Here is a 23,214-nt window from a genome sequence, read left to right as displayed (position 1 = left end):
TTTTCTGATGGGTTATGAGACCAAGAAACGTGGATATTTTTTGGGAACATTTTGTAATGGGTTATCGGACCAGAAAAAGTGGATTTTTTGTGGAACATTTTCTAATGGGTTGTCAGACCTAGAAACGTGTTTTTTAAAGAATTTTTCAGATTGGTTATCAGACCAAGAAACGTGGATTTCTTAAATAATTTTTTCGGAGGAGCTATCAGACCAAGAAACTAGGTTTTTTTTTAATTTTTCTGATGGGTTATCAGACCAAGAAACGTGGAGCTTTTTAAGAATTTTTCTTATGGTTATCAGACCAAGAAACGTGGATTTTTTAAAAAATTTTTTTGATGAGTTATCAGACCAAGAAACGTGGATTTTTTAAAGAATTTTTCTGTTGAGTTATCAGACCAAGAAATATGGATTTTTTAAAGAATTTTTCTGTTGAATTCTGTTGGATCTTCAACAGAATTAAATAGTCGATATACCCCATAACAAAGGTGCCTCCTATTAGTATTCAATTTTCCATACCTTGGATGAACAACGTAAGGGTTATAACTTCCACCACACTGTAACATGTGAAAGGAAGCGGTATAGACCCATAGTTCCTTTAAGGAACATACTGTTACTTTTGGTGAAAATCGATTCAGATTTCATCATTTATTTCCCATTTCATTACATTACATAGTATTCTTATATCAGCCCATATTAATAAATATAAATTTGACTGTGTCATTGATTTTAAGTTAAGTTCAACAAGAAAAAGGGAGCAAAAAACTTGTTGATTCAAATTCGGGTATTGCTCCCTTATATATTTTCTTCCTTATATATTCACTCAGAGAAAAAAATATGTTTGATCCAACAATATTCCAAGAGCAAAATATGTATTGTTAACATATTGTTGGATTCCTCATGTAGTATTGTAAATCCAAAAATAGTTTGTGTCAACTGAACAATATTTCTCTCTTTTCTTCGAAAATTTGTTTCTCTTCTCTCGCTATTCGATGCCGTGTTGAAAAAACAATTTTGGTGAGTTGTGGTGTGTTTGTATGACATGCTGCCTTTACCTTTGTTTTTGTGTGTATGTACTTGTGAGACTCTTGTTTTTATTTGTTTCTGTTTTGTTTCATTCTTCTTTCCTTTTCATGTTTGTTATGGTGTTTAATTATACCTTATGTTGTGGTGGGTTCTTGTGGCTTTTTGTTTGTCTTTGTTGTCAGCCAATGCAGCAAACCATGTATTGTGTTCATCAATGATTGCAATATTATACGCGACATTTATATCCAAGTTATGCGAAAAGTGTATATGAGAAGTATATGCACTCAAATCAAAAATTTCTGGGCTGGTTTTCTGTATTGACAATACTTTTTGTAAACAAAATTAGATTATGATAGTTCCTACAATCGGTATTGTTAACGATTTTAACAATATTGCGGAAATTCGAAAGTTTTTTCGAAAGTTTTTGTTTTCTATGTTTGGAACAAAGGATGGTATTTTTGGTTTTGGATTACAATGTTTGAACAAAACAAATTCATTTTTGGAACCAAAACATATATTTTTGTTCCAACAAAAGCGAAAAATATTTTTTCTGTGCGTGTTTGCTCTAGAAAAAAGTTTCCCAAATTATACTCAAATCGCTTTAGATTTCGAATAGCTCTCATATATATTTTCGTCCGATTTGAAGTATTTGGTGCACCATCCTCGCTATGCAGGTCCAATTTTAATGAAATTTGGAAACTGTGAAGGAATTTGCTGTAGTAAAAATTTCCTAAATTGCATTGAATTCGGTTTAGATTTGAATATAGCTCCCATATATACATATGTATTTATTTATTTACAATATATTTTATAAATTAATTTATAAAATATAGCTTAAGGCTTAATGTTCGCCCGATTAGAGGTATTTGGTGTACCAAGCTAGAAATAAACTTGCCAAATTATATTGAAATGAGTTTAGATTTGCATATACTTCCCATATATACTTTCGCCCTATATTTTGTATTGAGTGCACCAGCATCTCTATATATGTGAAATTTGTGACGGAAATAAGTTCATCAAATTATTTTGAAAACTCCAATATATGTTTGTCCGATTTCATACATCAAACATAAAATTGGACAGACATTTTGGTCTAGCAAAAATTTCACTAATTTATATTGCAATCGTAGTGGTTTAGAGTATAATATAGTCGGCCCCGCCCGACTTTGATCCTTTTCTTACTGGCTTGAATTGTTTTTATTTGAATAACCATAAAAAAACATACCGACATTATATAACTTATAATGATTGTTTTTTTTCAACACTAAATATTTTCAAACAATGAATAAAATATTAAAATCAGTGCCTAACGTGATATTAAATCCCATCAAAAGCTTAATATACATTTAAAACAACAAGTTCATACCTTTCTTTTTCCTCTACATGTATGTAAAATTTGTAAAAAAAAATTGCATTACAGCATCCCAAAAAAAGAACCTTGTTGTTGTTATTTTCAACAAGTAAAATACTCAAACCTAAAACCCTGCTTTTTTTGTTTATACAACAATGTTATGCCAAAACGGTGGGTTGTTGTGGTACATAGTGAAATAAGCGAACACAAAACAAAATCGAGTTAAAAATCTTTGAAATGGAACATTTTTCCTATTTTCTTTTAAAATGAAAAATTCTATAAAAAAAGTTTATCCAATTTTATTGCTACGTATTTTTTAATCTGTTTCGCTAAAACCAGTCATGACTTAGTGTCTGATTTTGTTGAAATGGTGGTTATAGTTAGAGAAGGTGAAACGAACAAAGACATTGTAGTTCTGTGATGGTAAATTATTTAGTGAAGTTTAAGAGCTAAGGACAACAACTGTATGCCGTATGAGTGTTTATTTTTTGCTTTTTTATACCATTGTATATTGTCTATTTGTCGTTGCCTTGTAAATGTTAGAAGAAGTCCACTTCAAATTTAAAATGGATGATGGGTAAACAAATAGATACAAAATAATTAAAAAGTTAATTTAATTGAAAAGATATTCGTAGTGCATTTAACTTTTAAATAAAAATTAATGGAATGAAATAATAAATCAAAAATATTAAATACCCACGGAATTTTTCTCTCTAAACAGCGCAAAGATGGGTACAGAGATTTACAAGGTCACATTAGGTAAACATCTAATTCAGTAACAGGTAAAGAGCCCTTACAGAGAGCGAGTGAGCGTACATAGTGCATTGAAATGTATGATCACTTGCTCTCGGTAAACGCACTTTGCCTGTCGCTGACGAGTGATTTTTGCCAGCTGTAACTAGTTACAAAACCCCCTACTAAACCATTATTTTAACAAGGGCATGTCGCACTGAATAACTAGTTATTCTGTAACCACTAGAATAACTAGTTATTTTATGGCTATTAGAAGTTGAAAAGCTATAAGATAAATAAATATATTTTTTTATTTTTAGAACAGTTTAGGTAGAATTTGTTTGGCATTCCAACCCATCTTCATACTTTTATTTCGCTCTTTGCTGGATTTTAACACACGAAATTCTGCTTTGTAGCCAAACACACTACGTACTAGTCCACACTCACGAACATTAACGGTTGTTTAAACGTTTACATGTGCACCACCAACTGTTCTTTGTTTTTTTTTTTTTTAACCAAAAGTAACCGACTGATCGTTGAACACATTACCCTCTGATTTGTAGTCGGACACACATGCTCTGTGCCATCGTACTCATTACTTAGTAATGAGTAATATAAGCAGTTATTTTTGTTTACATTACGAATTTTTGCTGGGTACATTTAGAAAGTAGCAGACGCTTTTGGCGGTCAGATATAAAGCGCTCAGCGCCAAAACGGCCTAAACCACATGCCCAAAAAATCAAACTGACTAAAAAGAAGAAACCGGAACATTTTGAAATTATAACTAAAAAAACTCTTTATTGCATTATTTTACAAAGTAGTATAACCAAGTTTTATACAATGTAATATGGAGTTGTTTTAGTATTCCGGTTAGATCTTTATAGTAAGTTTGATTTTTTTGGCATGTGGGTTAGGGCATTTTAGTTAGGGCCTTTCTTTAAAACGCTATATGTATAAGCCAAACTTATGATTTGGAGGCAAATACATATTATTCCAAAACTACTGAACCTAATTTCATGAAATTTTTAAAATATATTCAGTAATGTCCCGTGGCCCAAAATGCTATATATTTGTGGACGAATTTCAGGGGGCTATTGTTTTCTAATCGCTATATTGCTAAACTTATGAGGGCATCGGCTTGCAAATTGCGATGGTTGCGCCCCGATCAAAAGTAACGATATATTTACAAATTTCCTTAAACGGTGAGGTTCAACGGTCCATCAGGAATGAAAAACTAAAACATATAAGTGTCAATAAGCGGGAAAATTACACTTAATTTTGTTTTAAACTTTTATAATTAGATTGCTTTATTGTAAAGACATTGAACGTGGACGATAATAAATCCTAAGCAGCATCAATGGACACAAAATTCGACAAAGTCCATAAGAAAGAATAAAGGTTAGAGACAAATTCTGTTGATAAATTTTAAATTCTCCTTGGTTTGACAATGGACCGAAGAAGTGAAGTAGAAAATATATATTTTTGAATTGTCAAGCTTAAAATCCATAACAAATTGTCAATAAAACTAATTACGACGGGCCAGCAACGCGGACCGGGGTCTGCTAGCAGTATAAAAATCGAATATTTTCAAAATTGTTTTGCTATTTTGACCTTTTCACAGGCAGTTCGAATGTTTCAGAAAGTTGTTTACTGATATCTTTTCTAAATTATTGCACACGTTTGTTTTCTCTAATATTGAACGGTTTAGTATATGTGAACCAGAACCCGAGAAAACAGAAAAAATCCCATTTGTTTTGCTATTTTGACCTTTAAGAACCGTTTATACAAAATTCGTATGTTCTAAAAATATGTTTATTAAGATCTAAGGTACATTTTTGTTATTGTTTGTCTGCTTTGCTCTTGATCGTTTTGATATCTGTAGACCACAAACCGAGAAAACATTTTAAAGAAATTTGACCTCGCCGATGAAGTTTGATGGATTTTATGTGTTCACACTTTGTGTTCATTAAGATAAGAGGTAGAACGTTGCCTCTGAGAGTAAATCAAATTTCTTAACAGTTTGGAAGATATGATCCTGACAAAATGACCCCTTTTGACGTCAAAGCCTCAAACTTTTGGAGGCCTATAACGGCGAAAGTTGATGAGATGGGGAAAAACGGCGAGGCAGGTGTCTTTTCTTTTTTGGTCTTCTATCACGCTGAAAAAATTACACACAGTGTTATTTATAAACTAAAACGAAAGGAGTTACGTTCGGCAGGACCGCAATTTTTATACCCTCCACAACGAGCATTGAAGTAAAATGGAACAAACACCTTAACTGGGGGATATCACTTTCTTTAACCAAGGTTTAATACCAATGATACATCGATATATTCTACAGTCACACCTTCCAAATTTCATCAAAATCGGGCGTATACAGCGTGTTTGTATGGGAGCTATATCTAAATCTAAACCGATTTTCACCAAAAGCAATAGCGTTCTTCGTATGGCTAAGAAAATTATATTCCTCAATTTTCAGCTGAATCGGACAAAAATGCGACCTGTACGCAAAATTACATGCGAACAAAACTACATGGACCGAGGACGGACATGCATAAATCGACTCAGAAAGTGATTATATGTATACATATCCCTAAAGGAACTATGGGTCTACTTCTTGTAGAAAAAATATTTTTTTATTAATTTTTGGTGTGGTGAAGAAAATATTAAACACAAAAAGCATCCGATTTGAACTAAAAAGTTATTTTCTTTAAATATTCACCATGTGATGTAATTATGTACAGACGTGTCGTGGTCAACATTTTTGTTAATTATGTCTGTAGTACGTTCTAACTACGGATCATGATTGCGCGGTTTATTTGGTCCCCTAAAAATACATATCAATGTTTATAAAAATCTTTTGGCGAATCCATATTTTAGATCATTATAACCCTTTCTTGTTTTAACCGCGTTCATTGGGTTGGAATGGATAAAATATGTAAAATAAGAATAAGGGGTAGGAACAACAAAATTTGTTCGTTATATGCGGCGTTCGTTATAAACGTGTTCGTCTGTAAAATTTAATTGAAGCTTACTGTTAAATATTATTAGACATCGGATTTTAGCATGTTTTTTATTTCTTATCCGATTGGACTCAAATTTTGGATCTAGGCGTTTTGAGGGTCAATTTTTCGATATTTGGGGTCATATCAAAAATATGCAAAAAATATGCAAAATATATGCAAAAAATATGCAAAATATATGCAAAAAATATGCAAAATATGCAAAAAATATGCTAAATATGCAAGTGTTTTTTTTTTGACAAAAACCAATCAATTAAATTTGGAAAATCATCAAAAAAGTATTCATAATTAAGTTTTTTGACGTTTAACATAGTTTTTTGCAGATTATTATGTTATTGAGACTCTCCAGATATTCCGCCACAGCAATAAATCTAGACTAACAAGACTTAAATCAGTTTTCACAAGATGAGAAAATGTCAAATAACCCAGCATTCCTATTACAACATAATTTGCTTCCTATACATATGTAGATAGATAATGAAAAAATTTCAAAAACTCAATCAGAAATGTCAAAATCAACATGTCCAAATATGGTGATAGTTTCTAATCGGCCAAAATTGTCTAGTAGAAAAACAAAGGAGCTAGAGTTAGTCATCGCTATTTTTGTTTAGATAAAAGTGCAATTTTTTCTAGTTTTTGGAAAAGGGTTCGTTTTTTAGCGCAAAATGGGAAAAGTACTAAAGTACCATTTACGATTCAAGGTTCTGGAATATAACTTTAATTAGAAGAATACGTTTTGAATATCCACATATTAGATTTGAATATATTTTATAGTGTTAAGTCCTATATTTGTGGTCAAAAAGCTTCTTTGGAAAAATGCTGTAACTTCCGCTTTAATATTGATGACATGGTTTTAGTTTAATGCACTAAAAATACATAACTTTATATGTATATTGTAAGCATACAACCGCTTAATGCAGAATTGGGAAATGTTCACTCCTCGGCGAAGAGTAATGCATTATTTTTTTTAGATTCACTTTTGGCAGTATAGCGTGGTAGTGGTAAAATAAGTCACACCCTTGGAATTATCTTTAACATGGCAAAATCACTCACATATTTCTGCTAGAAAAGCATTTGGAATGCTAAAAAAATATAGTTCTTTCATTCCTGCTGCAGGAAAACAATTTTGATAACACGGTCGAAAAGAAATTATACAATTAATTAACTTATACCTGACCGTGTACTTGATAATTTGAACTAATTATTACAAATGTTTCGAATGGAAGAGTTGCTGTAAAAATTTTTTCAGCAGCATTTAGAAAAAATGATCGAGTACAAGGATATAACACATTAGTCTTGTTGTCTAGGATATAAATAAATATATTAAGAAAAATATTCACCGCAATATTGTCATTAAAGTTGCCAAAGGCACTATACACCTAAAAGGCAAAGTTTTCAAGGAATCTTATTTTTCAAAATAAATGAAATTTCACACCTGTCTCGTGTTTTGCTTATATCCTGATGTTTACTTTAAAAACGTCATATTTCTAGCTCTACTTTCACAATCTAATCGGCGTTTTCTGTAATTTGGAAAAATTGAGTCTTGTTGGATGGTAAATTGGTAAAAAGTAAGGAAAGGAACAAATACGGGCAATGCCAATAAAAATTTCCGGATTGTCGTATAGAAAAATTTCACTATTTTTAACACTTAGAGCACGTAGAGTATAATATAACTACCACAAGTTATTTAATCATAGAAAATAATTTATTTTCTTTACTATTCGTTAATCCGGACAATTTGAAACCTGTGGTGTAGGGATTATCGAGATTATACTGTATATATGGGTGCAATATCCAAATCTGAATCGATTCTTACTAAAATAAACAGGGATCGCCCTAGGGCCAAAAAATCTCCAATTTTTATGCGAATTGGTCATTAAATGTGACCTGTACTTTGTTTTCAAAAAGACCTGGCCAGATGGATAAGTGCGAATCTATGCAGATAATCAAAGGGAACTGTGGGTCTATTTCGTTTCCTTTTGCATGTTGCAAACTCATTCACTAAGACATAATACCCTTATGATATTAAAATATAGTTATCAGTGCAATCGTTTCCTTTCCCAAATTTCACAATTTTTTTTCCATATTTACGCCTAAAAAGGGAATATTTTTGTCGATTCGACTAGAATATGCCATCATGAAGCGAATCTAGTAGCTTTCAACTTTTAACAAAGATTGATTTTAAAAGAGTTTCACTTTCTAAAATTATTTTCCGTGCGGAAAATTCGGTGGGAAATATTCATGATTGCCTTGTATATGTTTTTATATGTTATATGTTTTTAGTAAAATATGAAAGATTTTATGTAATATTCAATATTGTCTTAGTCTTAATTTCTAGCTCATTTGTTATTCTGTCAGACAATTCGGCCGAGCAGAAACTATCAACATATTTGGATACGTTCATTTTGATATTTCTGATTGAGTTTTTGAACAAATTTGTATTAGAAAGCAACTTATGTTGTAATAAGAAAGCTGGGTTATAGGAAATTTTCTAAGTCTTTTAGTCCAGATTTATTGCTGTGGCGGAATAATAATTAATAACATAATAATCTGCTAAGAAATCGACGTTTAACAAAAATAAACTTAATTTAGAACACTCTTTGATGAATTTCCAAATTTAATTTGACGATTTTCGTCAAAAAAATTAGTTGCATATTTTGCATATTTTTTGCATATTTTGCATATTTTTTGCATATTTTGCATATTTTTTGCATATTTTGCATATTTTTTGCATATTTTGTGCATATGCAAAATATGCAAATATGCAAAAAAAATAAAAATATGAGCCTGTCATTGCATTCAGTTTTCTTCAAAACGAATTTTGGTCCAATCAGAATTTTCGTATCTTTATTAATAAAAAATATGCAAATATGCAAAATCCGATGTCTAAATATTATATATTAAAATATTTGAAGCAGTGCTGAAATTCGTTGCTATCCGCTTGTGTCTAAAAGCGGACCTCTAAGTCCTACCAAATTGTAAGAATTTCTACTCGCGGTGTGACAATTTTTGTTCGTTATAATCGTGGTTATTTTAAAAAGTTGAGTGTGTGTACAAATATTAAGAAAAAATCTTTGGAAACACAAAACATTGTTGGTTATAAACGTAGTTTCTTATAACCGATATTTGCTATATCCGAATTCTACTGTGTAATTCTTTGTTTTAGTTTACTTTTGCATAAAAAACACTAAAAAGGCATTAATGTTTGCCTCAAAAACAAACCAAATTACCTATATCGCACTGCTGCAATCGGTAGGATTTAACGACAATTTAATTTGGTCGCTAAATTTAATTAATTACGGATATTATAATCGTTTTAATGTTATCGATTTTTGCCGGTAACTCAAAAAATTAATGAATAACACTTCAAAATCCGAAATACCATGTAACAGTCATTCCATTTGGACGATGTGCAATATAGCGACCCAAAAAAGCAAACAATTTTTTGATTGGATTTTCTACCCCCTAATTTTTTCCATTTGATCCAAAAACCTTATAAATGAAATGTTATGGCGATCGTTAACGATAACCCGTGCCAACCTAGCAATCATTGTTTCCATAATAATTTGTATGGGACCAAAGGTGCATTTTCAAGAAAATTCTCTAAAGACCATATTTATTGTCCACTTTATGCAAACACTTTACCAGTTCACTGTTGTGGCTAAAAAACGAATTCACTTTATATGGGGGCTATACTAAAGCGTGGACCTATATAGCCCGTTTTCAATACCAAAAGTCCTACGCACATACAATATATTTTACCATAATTTCATCCATTAACTTCAATCCGTTTGGGCGCTAGAGTGATTTCCACAGACGGACAGACATGGCAATATCGATGAAGAATATATCACCAATATTTTTGAAAATTTAACATAGCTGAAGCCACGGTTTACTCTTTCAGAACACGCGACTTGTGATTGTATATTATACAAATTAAAAATTTTTGGATAAAATGAAATGTTTTTGGACGTGGCAAAAAATATTGGCCTTAAAAGATAATTTGCTTGGAAGTTGTGGCTATATTTATGTTAAAAAATGGGTAAAAATGGGTTGAAGCCAACATGTCTTTTTTTGTTTTCTCTCGATTTGTGAGTAAACCACACTTCTCTCGATTTTCCTGTCAAAGTAAAAGTAGAAGCAAACTAAATAAGGATCATCTTACTAATGTATTACTTTTCAAAATTTGAACTGCTTCTACCATTAAATGATGCTGACATTTTGAAGCCAGATTTACAGTGTTTTTTGAAATTTTCTTCTAATTTCATTCCGCAAACAGGCTTTTCAAACAATCATATATAGGATTGTAGTACTTGCGATTCTGAGGTATTTGTTACGTATATTGTGAATGTAGTCTGCACAGCTTCATAGAAATCTGCATCGAAATGCGGAAATTTTGTGCGAACATTTTTCTAAAAATCATTTTTTTCGGGTCTAATATTTGCAATTGTCTTTCGATTGCCTCGTACTCTATTGTACATTTTAGTTTTTTACGTTCCGGATCTAATAAATCTTTCCCCGCGAGTTACGAGAAATTCCAAAGTAGAAAAATCACCCAAAATTGGTTTTGAAAATATCGCGTATTTTATCGCGTTTTCTGCGGATCGTTTTCACTGCAATGAAAAAACTAGTGCAGCATCTTCGTTTTAGCGGAAACAGAGGTTTGACAACTTCACTGATAAAAAAGCTACATTCATTTTATCCCAAAAAATGGTGTGTGATGCTACATCCACGGTTCTTGATTGATCGCCTTCAAATAGATATATATCGATGTAGATTTTCTTGGTGGACACTGAAATCGGATGCGGACAAAAATTGTATGCACTTTGCGTAAATTAGCGATATTTTATAGGTTTTTTTAATGCCAAGATGCAGCCGATGCTACATCTTAGAGTCCAAATTATATTTCGAAAAATATATACAACTTAATAGATATGGTCTTGCTGTACATAAAAAACGCATGCGGACAAAATGATTTTGATAATTACGCGATTTACACGTGTTTTAAAATGCATATAAATTAAAATGGGTTATTTGACCTCTATTTCCATTTCAGAAGCTTCGAGATATATCCTCATCAACCCAATTACCTTCCCTATAGGAAAGCTTTAATACGAATGTCAATAAAGCAAAATCCGTATATTTTATTTTGAGATTTAAGCAATATGAAGGAAGTATTCCTATAGATTTTTACAATATATTCTACTACATAATGCATGTGAAAAAATATTTTTTCAAACAAAAACTTAATTTTTTGACCAAAATTTTTGGTTATTTTGGCTGTAACATCGAAACTGTAACACCAATCTGTATGAGTGTAGTCTCATTTGATTCGCCGTGAAGTTTTGATCCACAAAACATTTTTATGTAATTTTATGACCACTACATGGGCCTTAATTTTGAAAAAAGTTGACTTATATTCAATAATTTATCAATTTTATGTACATTCCGCGAATTCTGTGTAACATTTTGCAGGTATTATGCAATCTACTCGCTGAAGTCACTTCGAGAGAACTTTTTTGAACCAATTGTGCTCATTAAAATAATAAGCGTTTTTATAATATTTTCTTTCTTAGAAACCGAAATAAAAGCGCCATAACTTTTGTCCGCAACAACCAAAAATTGGCTCGCGGCCAGATTCGTACAGGGAATTTTTTTCTTAACCTATATATCAAAAATCGTTGATGTAGCGCGAAAAAATGTATCCTTTTTTTCTGAAATGGAATATGAAATAATTGACAATATTCGTGATATATAGTTTGTAGGGTCCAAAATTATTATTCGTAGTAGTTACAAATGGAATAACAAATTTAATATACCCCCCATAGTATGGTGGAAGGTATAAAAATATAACAGTATATAAAAATACCTGAATTAAAAAAGCTAATCATCATTTTTCAATGTACAAACAACAACGCGATTGCAACTCTAACAATTGTTGATAACTTAATCAGCCTAATTGTTTTCCTTTCTTTACTTTTTTTAAAATAATACAAGGCTTACATATCAATTTACAAACAGATTCATTCTGACCACAATACATTTACCTTTTCCAGTTACCAAAGTACAATTTTTGTTTCAAATTATTTATTTATCAACATATGTATGTACATACATACATATGTATGTACGTTTTGGGTAAAAGAAAGTTAAGCCAAAACATTTTATTTGAGAATTTAACATTTGTTGCTTAAACAAACCAATTTCTTCTATAAAATCAAAACCAAAAAGAAAATTGATTTTGAGGTTTACAACTGCAAACAAAGCAGAAAAAAACAGGAAAAATGATATAAATACACAAGTGGTTATTTTAAATTGAGCTTCCTTCGATTTGGGAAAATGGGTTTTATTTTCAAAAATAATTTGCTGCAAACGAACGAACAACGAACGAACAGTACAAACAAGTTTGTAAATAAAACCAAAACCCAACCAACTAGCAACCGCAACGTATAGAATGGGTATAAGTAATTAGTCTGCTTGTATTAAATGTCTGCAATGTAATTGAATCATTTGAGGGGTTTGATATACAAATATTGTGTAGATCTATACAAGTATATATTTTGTAGTCTCCGTGTAACAGAAGAACATTTAGACAGGAAGAATTGTAAACTTGACTTTGTAATCGACATGGGTTAGAAAATACAGTTTATTTTTCGGGATTACTTTAATTGTTAGCTTGATTGCTTGTAAAGTTATATTGTAATATTGTAAAACAAATACAAAAAACAATACTAAATCGTAGATAAAACGCATTTGAATACAACAATGAAAAATAATGTTACATTTCGTAAAATTTTCGAGAACAGCACAGATTTTGAAAAACAAAGAAAGCCTTATTAGTTATACCCTACACCACCTTGTGGTAAGGGGTATTATGTCTTTGTGCATTAGTTTGTAACATGCAAAAGGAAAAGAGATGGACCCATAGTTCCTTTTAAGGATATATATAGAATCACTTTCGATTTTCGCATGTCCGTCTGTCCATGTATTTTTGTAAACAAAGTACAGGTCGCATTTATTGTCTGATTCGCATAAAAATTGGGGAAGATAGTTTTCTTGGCCAAAGGACGAACGCTATTTATTTTGGTAAAAATCGGTTCAGATTTGGATATAGCCCTATATATATCTTCGCCCAATTTAAGGCATTTGGTGCACGAAACACGCTATATGTGTCTGATTTCAATGAAATTTGGAAAGTGCGACGGAACTTAGTATTAAGTGTGCCAAATTATATAGAAATCGGTTCAGATTTGGATATAGCCCACATATATATTTTCGTCCGATTTAAGGCATTTGGTGCACGAAACTGCTATATATGTCGGATTTCAATTACATTTCGCATGTGCTACGGTATATAGTCTAGAAATAAGTGTGCCAAATTATATAGAAATCGGTTCAAATTTGGATATAGCTCCCATATATATTCTCGGTCGATTGTAGCTATGTAATGCACGAAACGCGCTATATATGTCTAATTTCAATAAAATTTGGAACGTTTGCCGGGATTTGGCCTAGAAATAAGTGTGCAAAATTATATCGAAATCGGTTCTGATTTGGATATAGCTCCAATTTATATTTTCGACCGATTTGAGGTATTTGATTCACGAAAAACGCTATATATGTCCAATTTTGATGAAATTTGGACTATGTGACGGAATTTGGTCTACAAATAAATGTGATTATATTATATCGAAATCTGTTCAAATTTGGATTTAGTTCCCATATATATTTTACATATCCACAGTGGTGTAGGGTATTATATAGTCGGCCCCGCCCGACTTTGATCCTTTCCTTACTGGTTTTTTTATTAAAATTTGTTCAGAAGTTAAAAAATACTCCTTTGGTTTTTATATAACTCATATAAAAATTCATATATTAAAAATATGTAAATGTGTGCAAAAAAGCTATAATAACTATGGGAAATGGTAAATTTCAATAATTTAAAAAAAAAAAATTGTTAAAAGGACGGAGCGAGGCAGCTACAAAAGTATATATTCTAGCTGGAAAAGGACAATCTCATGCATCTTTCTGCGAAAACGAATCACTGTTCCAAGCTGTTCCCTAAAAGTTCTCACTTCGTGTAAACGCTACGGTCATTTATTAAAACAGCTCTTGAAGGCAACTATACCATCTAACTTACAAAAGATAACGAACACAATCTCTGTTATAGTTCCCGAGAAATAGTCATTATTTTCTACAGAAATTTGCAAAAATTACGTATTTTTCAAAATTGGGAAAAATTTATTTTTAGGAGCACACCACGCCCACACCTTCCAATTAGAGCTGGCAACTATCAATATTCCCAACATTAGATAATTTCGATATTTCTTTTTAAAAATCGATTGCTATCGATATTATCGTTTATTTGTCATCTCCATTAATTTGGAAATGAAAATGGCGGAAATGTCTATGCTTTTGTTGACATTTTGCACAAGTTCTTTACAGAAAAGAAAGAGGAGAAAAAACACTTGCTTTATTTAATAAAAATACACAAAAGTATAGTTTACTTTTCCGAAACAATGAATTTTAGTTTAGGGATTTTTAATGCGATAATATCGCTAGATAAAACTATCTATCGATATTAAATTTTTAAAAATGTCGATATTTTCGATAGTGCCATCGATTTTTTGCCAGCTCTACTTCCAATATTTCGACCTAATTTGTTTTTTGTTTCCTTAGTCGATATTTACATTAGAAAATTTTCCTTACGGCAATTGTCAGTTGTTGGAGAGAGGGTGTTGAGAGGCAAAGGGTTACCATATGCCTCACCTCTCCCTCCGCAAGAAAAATTGCCGAATATAAATATGGACTTAGTTCCAATATGATTACTATCAAATTCCATATAGAAATGATCGGTGACGACAAAAAATCGATATCTGGCTGGGCAGAAAAATCAATTTCTGAACCATTGCGAACCGGAAGCATTGCGGATAGTTGAGTTGAGATGAAAAACGCATCTTGCAAATATTTCTAAATAATTTAATGCCTAGTTCAAAAGATTGAAAGATTTCCAAGGTGAATCGGTGTAAAATTAACAACAAATTCTGTGTGTTCCTATCTCGGATAATGAAGGTTTACGGATAATCGAGGTTCGACTGTATTTAATCTTTTTTGGGGCTACAAAACTTTCTCCCTGAAATCCGTCAGTGTAGGTCCACGTATTGATATGGAACAATAACTCCCGATTTTTGGTATTTTGAAGTTTCTAGCCACATTATCTTGAAAATGTTGCTTAAACGTGATATTTAGTCTTCTTAGTCTTCTTCGTGCTACAAAACTTTCCCCCAGGAATTTGTCAGCATAGGTCTACATGTTGATATAGCTCCTTTAGAACATTACCTCCCAATTTCGGATATTTTGAAAGTTTGGGAATGGTCTCATGGCCGAAAAGGAAAAAATATGCGAAAATGTTGCAAAAATATTTTTTGAAGAAAGTAATTTCTTCCACACGTTTCTATGGATAGATTTGGATAGATGGATAGATTTTGGTGAAAATTTTATATGCACCAACGTTTTGTCAATTTTTGAAAGTTGTTTAAGCATTTTTTTAAATCAGCGTCTTTTTAAAAAATTAACAGCGAAAAAAGGGTAGAGTTAAGTTAAATATAAATAAATTAAAGTCGAAAAAGTCTATAATTACAAAGGCATTAAATTTGCTTGGTGTTGTCTTAAACCGGAACAGGAACTCATATGTAAACTTTATATGCATACTTTTTCAAAGAAATAATGACTAATATATATAATGAAATAATGACTAATATATATGATATCAAAATAACTAATATTTCCTAATGACATTGGGGATGACTTCCCAATCATTATTATGTCCGTAAACCCGATTTCGCATACAATTTTGCTTGGTAAAGAATACAGTACCCAAAAAGAGCATGGACTTATCCAAGAAAAACATAATATCGCTGTAAACAGGACCGCAAGGGGTGCATTGGTATAATATTTCACAGGATCTTCGAACAAATCCTATACTTCACTTAAACAAAAAAGTTGCACTTTTTTGGACCCATCTTCAAACATAAACAAAGTTTGAACAAAATATTACGAAAGTCAAATTTTGGATAGAATCTGTTGATCCGTTCAAGAATTATCATGCGCTCCAGCCAGACAAGCAGACGAACGGAGCAATACTCAATCGACTTCAAAATGTCTAAAACGGATTTCGTCCACACATACATACTTGGCGTCTAAAATCATTATTTCGATGGCGTTATGAAAGTGTAAATGCCCTCTCTGGTTAGTCTAAAGATTGATCTTATAATTTGATTTTTTTTTTGTTTTTGAAAGTTTTACTGTTTTTAGCGTACTCAGGACTGTTTGACATATGACCATCTGTTGGGTTGTTTACAGTGGCTTGATTGAGACACCTCAAAGACGCTTTAGACATAGTTACATTTCATACGCATACTCTTATGATTCGTCACCTGGATCCATTATATAAACGTCTTTTGAAGCACTGCAATCGTATTTTTTTTCGAAATTTCTTGCACCGATCAACAGTGGATCGGACGAGAAATCTCAATTTTTGGCGTCAAGTGTCAATGCAATATCAAATGTTAGTTGGTGGAATAAATGTCCACGTATCTATCTTAACGGTACATAACACGGCGATCTTGCATTATCCGGCTTAATTTTTTCTGGCACAGCGATTGTTTTTGGACGACCCTGACGAACTTGTTTTTTTGGCTAGTGTCGGCGACGATTGAATTAATTAAACCAGTTATTCATTGTGCTATAGGATGGTATTTTATCGACACACAAAGATTTAATTTGCCGTGATTATCCACGTTAAAATTTGAGAAAAATTATCGAACGAAATTGTTCACAAGTAAATTCAAGTAATTTCAAAGTAATTTTTAAAAGTCACAGTAAATAAAACAACACATGGTCGTATGTCAAACTGTCCTGAGTACGCATAGGCTAAAAACTATCAAAATTTCCAAAAAGTGTCAAACGACGCCTGGCGACACTGCGTGTTTCTTAGGCCGCAAACTTTTCTAGTTCCCCTGGTACGGACTACTAATGTACACGGATGTGTATACCGAATTAAACAAGTAATAAAGTATGTGTCGGGTTTTGTCAACAGAGATATACACCCTCAGTCTGTGACATAAGTAAGAGAAGCAAACAGTGTATGGGTTATTTTTCACAAACATTATTGCTGTAATTAGTACTGCGAGAACTATTCGAAATAAAGTTTAAAAATTGGTCCGCGGTCTGTTCTTGAGCCTAAAAGTTTGATCATTTATGGGGGAGGTACCTGAAGAGTTTGAAGTAAGTTTTGTAAGAACGCATCGTAAGCAAAGATTGGTAAAAAGGACTCATTCCAAGTGCCAGTCAGTATGCGACCTCTCACACATCGATTCAGACCAGCGCCTGTTTGACCGAACAATACGTATAATTGACCGGCGATCCAATGCCTTCATTTGATTGCAGCATATCAGGAAAAAAGGCGTGAAAATGTTGTTGAAGCGTTCAAACACCATATGCTGGAGGTGTCTCTCGGGAAAAATGCTTGAACAAAAAAAGTGAATAAATCATGGTGGATACTACTTAAGAAAACGATAAAATTATTTTTGATAATAAATATTCGCGTTATCATTGTTAGGCCAGATAGTTATCGTGCTGCCCTCGTAGTACCCAAAAAAAAAGCGTTATTCCAGTATCACCAGTAGGGGTTAAATTTCCAAATTTAATTGGCTTTATAGATTTGGCTCATTTTTGGGATTTAATGTGATAGTAGAGGATAATATATTTCTATTTAGTTAAAACGAAGTCATTCCAATTCTATTGTAGTTGTTTCAAAATACTGCAATGAAGGTATATTTTTCCCTAAACCTTCCAGAGGTATTTTAACGTTTTCAAAGCGAAAATCTAATTGTTATTTATACATTGTTCAATTTTTCGAAATTACATATTGAGTTAAATATTCATTTTTGCATACTTGTCTTTAGCCGATTCCTCATTGTTTATTATTAATACGAGGGCGGTTCGGAAACTTCTTAGCCTATCAATGAAAGGGAATAGTTAGTTTTTCACAAATATTTTTATTTTTCAATATAATCTCCTGAAACTTCAATACACTTAGTCCAACGCTTTTCTAGCAATTCTATCCCTTGATTAAAATAGTTTTCCTTAAGGTCTTCAAAATAGTGGTTTACATCTGTAATTGCATCTTCATTTGAGGTAAAACGCATGCCAGCAAGGAATTTTTTAGATTTGGGAACAAGTAAAAGTCACTGGGAGCTAAATCAGAAGAATAAGGTGGGTGGTCAAGCAAATCGTACTTTAATTCGTTGATTTTAGCCATTGTTAAAACACTTTTGTGCGCTGGTGCGTTGTCTTGATGAAAAATAATTTTTTCGTGTTGTAAGCCAGGACGTTTTTCTCGAATTTGTACACTTAATTGATCCAAAAGGTTGTAATAGTACTCTGAATTTATTGTTTTACCCTTTTGCAGATAGTCAATCAATAAAATACCTTTGAAGTCCCAAAAAACCGTTGCCATAACCTTACGAGCCGATTGAATCGTTTTTGCCTTCTTTGGGGCACTTCCTCCAGCTTCAGTCCATTGTTTGGATTGTTCTTTTGTCACTGGAGTATAGTGGTGGATCCATGTCTCATCAACAGTTATGAAACGACACTTAAAATCCATTTTATTACGCTTAAAACGATTCAAAAAAGCTTGAGAAATGTTCATTCTTATACGTTTTTGATTGACTGTTAACAAATGCGGCACCCATCTTGCAGAAAGCTTTTTCATCTGTAGTTCTTCATGCAAAATTAAATGGACTCGATCATTTGAGATGCCCATGATATTAGCAATTTCACGCACTTTTTTTCGGCGATCATTTAATACCATATCATGCACTTTGGCTACAATTTCTGTTGTTGTTGCTGTTTTTGGACGTCCACTACGTGGTTCATCTTCAATGCTTGTACGACCACGTTTAAATTCAGCAACCCAATTTTTTACTGTTGCATATGAAGGAGCACTTTCACCTAACACATTCACCATATCATTATGAATTTCTTGTCCCGATAAACCTTTTTTATGTAAATATTTAATGACAGCACGCATTTCTAATTTTTCCATTATAAAAAAATTGCGGATGCGTCTTTTTTGAACACCTGTTTCTATATGAAGGAGTTGCCAGATCGAAACAAAGTTTAACATGTGTTTATAACAGAGATGGAAGTTTCCAGAACACTCAACTTTTTTCTGTTTATACCGCGCTTTTTGTGCTAGGCTAAGAAGTTTCCGAACTGCCCTCGTATGGCCTCATACGTTTTTTATCTGTCTGAAGACGCTCCATGATGTTTTTTATCAACGAACTTTATCAATACTGTTTGACCATTATTAGCGGCAAAATTCATAAAAATGCATAAAGACTACAAAAATGATTCGTTTTATAGTACTGATTTTCCCGCTGTAATACTTTTATTGGCACCTCAAAGTTGTAGGTAATTCTTATTTTAGTCTGTATTTGTTATATGTTGCAAATAAACTTTGCATATTTTGACGAAATATTGTTTTGAGGAGCAATATCAAGAGTTTTGTACAAAAAAAGCGCATAGTTATACCCTACACCACTATGTGGTTGTTTTTGGCCAAAAAGTTTGTAACGCATCGAGTAGATTTGGCTATGTGTGTCCGTCTGTCCATCTAAACCTTGTAATCACGCTACAGGTAACAATTTTAATGTTTAGGGCTCGGAATATGCAAAAAACTTATTTGGAGAAAAATCACGGTTTTTTTTCAAAGAGAGTATCTCAGCTTCTATAGGAGGTATATCAAAAGCAAAACAATGAAAGTAGAGAATATCCCCTTCCTAACGATGTCGTAGGTGGTCAAGCAACTAAGATATCACAATAATCGCAAATAAAACCCAACTTTTCGTTTTTGTGATTTTACTTATAATGACGAATATCACAGCTTTGGTTATGAACTTTCCAGAAGCAAAGCCTAACTATGAAAGTAGAAAATCCCATCTTTACAATGGCGTAGGTGGTCAAATAACGCAGATATCGCAATAGTCGGTAATGCATCCCATTTTTTCATTTTTTTGAACTCACGCTACAGTTCACAATGGAGATCCTGGAGGGGAAGAAGAGTACTAATTTTGACAATAGCCGTATAAAATTCCGGGGTCGGAATAGACAAAAAAATATCTCAGCATCTATAAAGGGTATACCAAAAGCAAATACTGACAATAAAAGTAGGGAATATCACCTTGCTAACTGTGTAAAGTAGGTTGTCGTAGGTGGTCAAGCAACGAAGATATCACAATAGTCACAAATAAAACCCAACTTTTCGTTTTTAGGATTTTACTTATAATGATGAATATCACAGCTTTGGTTGGGGACATTCCAACAGCAAAGCCTTACTATGAAAGTAGGTAATCCCATCTTTACAATGATCCACCGTAGGTTGGCGTAAGTGGTCAAATAGCGGATATATCGCAATAGTCGGCAATTCATCCAATTTTTCCAGTTTTTTGTTTGTTTGTTTTGAAATCACGCTACAGGTCGCAATTTTGATCGGATCGTCACGAAATGTTGGTGGTTAATGAGGATCCCATAAAGGAACAAACCTGTTGAGTTTGGAGATGGTCTGATAATATTTATGAGTCGGAATGAACAAAAAACTTATGTGGACAAAAATTTAAAATTTTATTCTTATGCGAATATCTCCGTTTTTTTAGTCGAGTTCCAAAAGGAAAGCCCGCCAACAGTAAGGAAAATATCACCTTTATTGTGATGCAAAATAGGAAGGCGCACATCCCACTTTCTCATCTTTCATGTTCAGAAATGTTTACGAGTGAAAATCGTATGCACAGGGGTAGTGGTGTAGGGTATCACATAGTAGGTCCCATTCCGACCACAGCCTTTGATCACATGTTTTTACATAATTTGTTGCCATAAACGAACAATTAAATTAATATGACATTTTTTACAATTTTGGACTTTGCAATACACTTGTTGTCTAACTGTATATACATAGATATTTTGTTAGCTCTATGCAAAAGATTTTTTCATTTTCACTAAATTGGATGGCATTCATCCCAGTGTGATACACTGCACTCCACTCCTACTATGGTTTCAATTGTCACCGATCCACTTCTTTGAGACTGGATTATGTACAAAATTCCAAAATTGACCCACTCAACACAACAACAATTAATCGAAATTATAGATTTTTTCTAGTGTAACAGTGACACAAAAAAATGTTTCCGATATTGAAATAAGTTAATTTTATATTTATTAACTCAATCAATTATAACAACGGACTTGACACGAAATTTTATACACAATTTGTTTTACAACCTCACAACTATGGTTGCAATTGTCAGTGCTGGGAAAAATTCATTCGCAGATTGCAGTCCTATAGGAAATGATGCAAAATGCTACACACACGATTTGCTGAAAATACTAAATTATTTTTATCAATTTCACATTTCACACATATCATTCATTACATCCCAATAGTGATGGAATATGATTTACTTCTTAAGATCAATTCTTTGAATATTAAATAAAACTTACTTTTTCTATTCAATTGTTTGTGGTAATCTGCTAAAATCCTCTGGAAGCTTTTGGAGTTTTTGTCAGTTTCTGCTTTTTTGCAAAGCAAATAATTCGCTTTAAATTTATTATTTAAATTTATTTCACTTAATTTGAGAGCAATAAAAACAATTCCTTGTAATTTATGGTTTTGCAATTCAACACACAAGGATACATTCACATAATTCAGTTGTAACTGGTATTTCTGTTATTAACAACTATTTGCTCGAATGACTGATGCGGCTTTTGTTGTTGTGGGTTGTGATTCATGCAATATTATACATATTTGTCAATTGATTGTTGCTGTAACTGCTGCTTTTGTTGTTGGTGCACTTTTACTGTTGCTTTATGCCACACAATGCAGGTCAATTAAATGTGCATCAAAAAAGCTTATACAATTGAATTGTTGCTGTTGTTTTTCTTAAATTAAATTCACTGAATTTTTTAATTAAGGACAATTTTTCTTAGTAATTTTGTTACGTTTTTTTATATTAAGCTTTTAATAAAAAATGCAATATTTGTATGACAGTAAAATATTTATGTATGTACTCGTAGTTTATCTTTTTTAATTTTTTTGTTTGTTTTTTTTTTTTTTTAATTTGATGTTGGAAACTGTAAACTTGTTGCATGTAATTCTATATGAAGAATTAATGAATAAAAATATTTTTCACACTCTATGTTAAATCATTTTTCTGTACGTTTTATATTCTCTTAAATTGATGTATTTTTATTTTAATTTTTTTCCTTTATTTATTAATTTAATGAAATTTATTTCATTTTTGTTCACAGTTTGTTTGTGTAAATGTGGCCAACAAGAAGGACCTGACAAGCAAACGCCGAGCAACACGTTGTTGACACAAAGACCGCCTAACAAAGACTAATATCACAAGACAACACGCGACAGACTACATTCAAAACACGCAATCAAGAATGTGTGCTCTTTTACCAGGAATAATCATAACAGAACTACCAGTCATCCCGTCAGCCAGCCGACAGAACGAATATTTGTACTCATAAAACACAATCACCCTCACTCACAGGGTATTTGTGTGTTCTGGGTTGTCGATATATTACTCGTGGTACTCTCCTTGTACGGCGCTTTAGTACTTCGCTGCTGGTGCTACACTAGTCGCATAATCATCAAAACCACCCGACATTATTATATGTAGTTAAGTTCAATGGAGCTGATTGCCGTCGTCAATGTGTGTGCTTGGGGTCGTGCACATTGTTGCATCGATGATATTCCTGCTACTGGCTGGTCTGTCGTTGATGGTGATAAAAGTAATGATGATGTTCCCATTGAAATATCGTGCAAGCCAGTGATGGTAGACAGTAGCAAACACATACACGCAAATCGCGAACCGGGATTTTCTATTAGCAGCAGGACATGTATTATTCTCACAAAGTTCTCTCACAGCCGGCTCTTCTCTTTCTCTTGCTTGTGTTCCAATTTCATGTCATTTAACTTTTTCGGAATCGAATTGACCTAAACAATTCTCTTTTCGTAAC

At 32.5% G+C, this 23,214-nt stretch overlaps 1 protein-coding gene across 2 annotated transcripts in view; it reads right to left on the bottom strand.

The window, feature by feature from the left end:
- Con (leucine rich repeat protein connectin) overlaps window positions 1-22,958 on the bottom strand; it is a 297,063-nt gene extending 274,105 nt beyond the window's left edge. For both annotated transcript variants that reach the window (XM_073980786.1, XM_073980785.1), the window contains exon 1: window positions 21,688-22,958. The gene's annotated coding sequence lies outside the window, so the exon portion shown is untranslated. The remainder of the gene's footprint in view (window positions 1-21,687) is intronic.
- Window positions 22,959-23,214: the final 256 nt, after the last annotated feature.

Source organism: Musca autumnalis, unplaced genomic scaffold (genome assembly GCF_047663935.1).
Source record: "Musca autumnalis isolate F117 unplaced genomic scaffold, ASM4766393v1 scaffold_4, whole genome shotgun sequence".
NCBI lineage: Eukaryota > Metazoa > Arthropoda > Insecta > Diptera > Muscidae > Musca > Musca autumnalis.
Note: the sequence above shows the minus strand (reverse complement) of the source record. Positions and strands in the feature narration are given on the sequence as shown.